We start from the raw sequence: 6,000 nt of genomic DNA on the forward strand, positions 1-6,000 counted from the left end.
GCTCAACTTTTTTCTCCTCAACTGACCTGTCAATCACAAAACACTCCACTTTCATATTATCCTTGCTCAATGATGCACACTTGTTAACAAAATCCGCCATCAGGCTTTCCTTGTCAACAAAAGGTTCAATAGTATTTTCAAATAATAATAACTGTTTATCCCGATCCCCACACTTTATTCCCAGTGTCCCCTTAGCACAATCAATCACTGCAAGTGAAGTGGCAAGTGAAGTGAAGTGTGGGTTGCGTGTTAGTTTTATATTTTTCGCATAATCAAGTACTAAAAAGTCAACTAGGTAACAGAAATCCTCCACATGTACCATCACATTATATATCATGCCTCGGGGAAGTGTATGGTTTTGATCCGCTAAAACCACGATGGTGTTTACTTTTTGTTAACTCATACTGATCATATAAACTACCGAGCATGATATTAACACAAGCTTCAAGATCTAGCAGTACCCGATCAGTTTTAAATTCACCAATTTGGATTGATAAAAGGGGCACTACTTGGTCTTGTAGTTTACTTGGGATAATATTATTATCAACCTTCTCATCCCTTATTTTGGTTAATTTATCATTTAAACATTTATCACAAGAACAATTTTCACAAAATTATGTTTCATTCGGTTTAATTCAGAGTAATTTTGAAAATTGTTTCATAATTACCCACATTTTCAATCTCATCACTAATATCTTCCACCACCCTCTCAACAAACTATGGTGTTGGATCACTTAGAACACTAGAAATTCCAAAATTAGGTAAAAGACTTACCGCGTTTATATGCACGTTATTCCCTTTCTTTAAGCTCGAGCTTTTTTCTTCAATTTCGTCATATCGGTTGCAAGTTGACCCATTTGAGTGGTCAACGATTGGATGGCTTTGTCACGGACTTTATCAATTTGCATGCGCACTTCATCAAGTTGATTTATCCTTTATATGTCTTGTTGCATCATCCTAAGCATATCCATGACTTCATTCCAACTTGAAAAACTTTGACCCGAAGACCCACTTTGCCCACCACCCCCTTGACCTTGAAACCCTTGATTGTTCCCGCCATGAAAATTACCTTGATTATTATATTATTGGCGAGGAACATAATTTCCTTGATTCACTTGGAAATTCGGATTGGATTGAGTAGCCGGATTCTCAAAGAAAAAGTTTGGATGATTTCTCAACCCGGGGTGATAAGTGTTTGAAATCGTGTTATAGTTTTGACCACCTCCCCCTTGACCTTGAAGTGAATTCACCTCTGTGGTCTTGCAATTGCCGGCCTTGCTCTTCTTTCGGTTTGGGCCTTTCTCTTTGATGTGACTGCCATATGCTCCAAAAATGCCCAATCATCTTGTTCGTAATTAGTACCAAATGTACTATTTGTAATCGACCTCAAATCCCGCTCATTTTCCGTGCTCAACCCCTCATCAAAAGCATTCAACAATTTCCAAAGAGCAATACCATGGCGAGGACAATTCTTAATCATCATGTTAAACTATTCAAATGCTTCGTGAAACATATCACCCGGTTGTTGTTGGAAAGTTCTCAAACTTCGCCTTGCATCATTGGTCTTTTGTGTTGTGTAAAATTCTTCTAAAAATCTTTGTTGCATCTCGGCCCAAGTATAAATGGATGCGGAAGGCAATGTGTAAAACCATCTCTTCGCCTTATCTTCCAAAGAGAATTGAAAAAGAACCAACTTAACCTCATCCGATGAAAACCCTAGACCCCTAATCATGTTGCAAATGAAGCCGTACGCCTCCAAGTGAAAGTAAGGTTCTTCCATTGCTAGACCCTTATACTTTGGTATACTTTGGAGTGAATTGGTTCTCACCTCAAATGTTCTTCCATGTTGATTTTGAGGAATAACCCCCAGAGATGGATTATTAGTGATGAATGGTCGAAAGTGAGCTTCAATTCCCTTACCATATCTCTTGCATGCCTTCTTGGTATCCCCATTGGTACTCTTGGTTGACCCATTTGCCTATACATGGGCCTTGAAGGTGCAAATTGTTGAAATTGTGGTTGGGGCATTTGTTGTTTCCTTTGTGGATGAACTTTTTGTGGAACTTGTTGTTGTCGAACAACCGGTGGTGGTTGTTCATTGAATTCTTGCACCGGTTCCGTTTGTTTCCTTTTAGCATAGGCAAAGTTCCCTTGATTTACCCTTTGACTTCCATCAACCCACCCGGTGTAGTAACCTTCCACTTCATACCCCTAAAACTCCTCGTAAAACCCATCACCATAACCATCACCTTGTGTTCTTGAATATTGCATAAATGGTGGTGGTTGATATTGGTAACTTGATTATGGTTGTTGAAACATTGGTTGTTGGTTTTGTTGGGATGATGATGGATCAAAAGTAGGAAAAATATTGGCACAAGGTGGCAATGTTGATGATATTGAGTAACTGAATTGAGTGTTTATAGGCTCGGCTGTGTAGGTTGGTTTTACTTCACTTGATGAAGTAGGTATGCTAGTAGTAATTGGTGGAGGTGGATTTGGTTGAGGTGTGGTTGGCAATGTTTGACCCGAAGTGGGAGCTGGTGATTCCATTGTGATGTTCGATGAAGTCGGTGAACCAAGATGTTTGTACTCTCGAAGTAAAACTCCGTTTCGTCTAAGAGTTCCTTCAATCTTGGGATCTAAACCTAGTGGTGATGACCTGTTAGAGCCTCTAGTATGCACACACCTGTAAGTACACGCACACTAACACAACCATCGTAAACCCGAGAATATCAAACAAAAACTACAAAAGTTAGCACACGTTGCGCACTACTCCCCTGTAGCAGCGCCAAAACTTGACGTGAGGTCGAAGACTCGCTAAAAAATTAGCCAATTACAACTAAATAGATAGCAGTAAGTGGGTGTCGAACACAGAGAGTTTGTGGAATGTGTTTTTACTAGTAGCTTTAACAAACAACTAATTAGGTTAAACTAAATTGCATAAAAAGTAATTTCTGATTTTGATTGATTTGAATTGATTACTAGAAAGAATATAAATAACTTGCAACAACGATTATGATTGATAAACTGATTAAGAACAAGCGACCATCTTAGATTTCAGGTTTAAATCAACATAATGTTCATGTTTACTAGAAAGAACCGCATACACATAGTTCATGTTTGATTACTTGTTTGTGATAAAAGGTAACTAAGTACTTGGATTAATAGTTGTTACCCAATGATCAATTAACTAATATTTAACCCTAATTCCTCCCATGATATCCCGATTACCAATGGCCCCAAGAACATTTGATTTGGATTATGATCAAACACAAGTAACAATTTACAAACAATTATTCAAACACCATAACAAACAAACAAATATCACAAAGTCATTATTCTAGAAATTCAAGCATAACAAAGTGTTTCAATTAAACCTTACATCAAAGATGATCACCAATAGAATTAGCCACTCATGGTTTGGTTAATCATCATTACTTCAGTTGGATTGATCATAGGAATCAGAGACTAAACAATTGATTGCAATCACCTAAGATAGTGTTTTGCACTCCTATAATCGCCAAAAATCGTTCCCAAGTGAAAAGTATCTCAAAAGAAACCCAAAAACGACCTAAAAAAAAATAAAAACTGCAGTTACGCGTCGGACCGTGGTCCACGGTCTAGACCGTGGGCTACGGTCCAGCCACGTTGCATAAAATGGCCACGGTACGGTGAATACTTTCGTTTTGGTGCCATTTTAACCGTGGCCCATGATCAACAGCGTGGGCTACAGTGGAGCTCTTTCTCATTTTCTTGTTTTCTTAATATCTTTTCTCGTTTCAACTCCGTTCTCTTCGACGTTTTGGCGCACATTCTCGTGATTTCATCCTCTATCTCCTCCTACCTGCGATTATATGAGTAACTGTAGTCAACTAATTCTATGAAATTAATTGGCTTAAGCATATGCATTTATATCTTTTAGCTCGCTTAACGGCTTCCCTACGGTTCACCCATCAATGATCTAACACCAAATTTGTCCTGTGTAACAAGCATAAAAACAAGTGAGTTTGATATAAACTGGTGACATTTTGACAATTCGATTATTGAACAACTGATTCTTCACTTACTGAGAAGAAGTTAGTGTCTTTCATGATCCAGGAGAATATAACATCATCAATGCTAAATATCCTCCAAGCACAACTCAAGTGGTAAAGATCTATTTTAACATCCAAATGTCAGGTAATGGAGACGGTTTCATCCTTTGATATGGTCATGATGGTGCCTTTTAAGTACACGAAGTGTAAAGAATTAGTAACGTCACAGTCACGAAAAGTGGTCATATTGGGTGTGACATAAGTAAAAACTTACCATCATTAAGGATTGCGATAATCAAAACCATGAAGGGAGAGAAGTCAAACTTCCATATCAAAGCAATGAGCATGAATCCAAACTACAAAGGTGTAAATAAGTTGGGCAATAAACTTGGAACTCAAAACATCTAGTGGGCTGATCCAAATGATTCAAATGTCACATAAAACTTACCATAATACGGATGGTGATAGAGGCAGCATAGATCTGCAAAAGTGAAAGATGTTAACACCTTTAAAGGGTTTTGATGGAATAGCTATAAAAATTATAAAAATGGAAATTCGAATTCCAAAATGTCACATAAAACTTACCACAATACGGATCAGTGAAAACCCATTTTTTCATTAAATCCAAAAGGAAATGTGCATGTTGGGATTCGAACTTGGGTCATTACCAAGATATAAGCATTAATAAATACCCAATGAGTCTACTATCCAACCTTCATTGACGTTTTTATTGATCAAACAAAAATAATATAATATATATAAAAAACAATATATAAACATAAATAAACATTTTAGTTTGTTATTATTATAATTTTTAGTTATTTTTATATTTTATCTGTATATGAATTATAAATATATATATATATATATATAGGTTTAAGTTCAAGATATAAATGATATTATTGCAAGAAATGTGAGAAATGAATATGGACCACTAGTTTTGTTTTAAGTTTTAAATGCTAAAATATAAATAAAAAAGATGTAAATACAACAATAAATGCACCCTCTCTCTCCAATTAATACAACTAATATAAACATAATAAATCTCTCTCTAACTAATATATCTAACTAATTTAACTATAATAATAAAAAGATAAAAAACACTACTTTAGTTTTATTTTTTATTTACACATTCTTTTTTTTGTTCAACATAAATACAATTTATTCATATAATACTATATTAAAAAAATAATGTCCACTCAATATATTAGTATATATCAACATATTTTTTAACACTAAATATCAAAACCTAATATATATATTTTTTCAATTGGTATGCCTATAAAAATTATTGTCACAAATAATAATAAAAGAATATCATACAAATGTGTCCATTAAATGTAAACAATTAATATACAACCTACACAAAGTTATATAACCCACACTTGTTTTGAGCAACAAAAACGTACAACATACAAAAAACATATAACTTACATATGTAACTCGACATCAACAATTATATAAACTTCACAAAGATACACATACCCTACACATGTGTAGGTCATATGTTTTTTGTATGTAAGCTATATGTTTTCTTATTCTTAGAACAAGTGTAGGTTATATGTTTTGTGTAGGTTCTATACTTTTTATTTACATTTAATGCAAACATGTGTAAGATAGTTTTTGTATTATTCAACACAATGTAACTACGTGTTGATGGATATTGATATGTTGAGTCTGAAGAAATTGGTTTTGAAAAGATTTTAATGTATGAATAAATTGTATTTTTGTAAGACAAAATTTTCGTGTGTAGGTTATATGTTTTTTGTGTGTGGGGTTATATGTTTTTGTGTGCGTGTGTATTTTATTAATGATGAATTTTGTGTGTAGGTTAAATATTTTTTCGTGTGTAGGTTATATGCTGTCTTATTCTTAGAATAAGTGTAGATTATACGTTTTTGTGTAGGTTGCATGTTTTTTGTTGATATCTAACGCAAACACATGTAAAATAGTTTTTTGGTATTAT

At 34.5% G+C, this 6,000-nt stretch overlaps 1 protein-coding gene and 1 long non-coding RNA gene across 2 annotated transcripts in view; one reads left to right on the plus strand and one right to left on the minus strand.

Moving 5' to 3' along the window:
- Nucleotides 1-287, plus strand: part of LOC143628655 (uncharacterized) — a 190,931-nt gene extending 190,644 nt beyond the window's left edge. Inside the window, exon 4 of the mRNA XM_077098187.1 lies at nucleotides 278-287. The gene's annotated coding sequence lies outside the window, so the exon portion shown is untranslated. The remainder of the gene's footprint in view (nucleotides 1-277) is intronic.
- A 3,888-nt stretch (nucleotides 288-4,175) lies between these two features.
- On the minus strand, nucleotides 4,176-4,500 carry LOC143628656 (uncharacterized). Its single transcript, XR_013152793.1, has 3 exons — nucleotides 4,483-4,500; nucleotides 4,309-4,390; nucleotides 4,176-4,222 (listed from the first exon to the last, which is right to left on the minus strand). It is a non-coding gene; the product is annotated as an uncharacterized LOC143628656 (long non-coding RNA).
- Between the last annotated feature and the right edge of the window lie 1,500 nt (nucleotides 4,501-6,000).

The sequence above is a fragment of the Bidens hawaiensis genome, unplaced genomic scaffold (assembly GCF_021521415.1).
Source record: "Bidens hawaiensis isolate Kalapana, Puna unplaced genomic scaffold, B.hawaiensis_p1.1 tig00005035_1, whole genome shotgun sequence".
NCBI lineage: Eukaryota > Viridiplantae > Streptophyta > Magnoliopsida > Asterales > Asteraceae > Bidens > Bidens hawaiensis.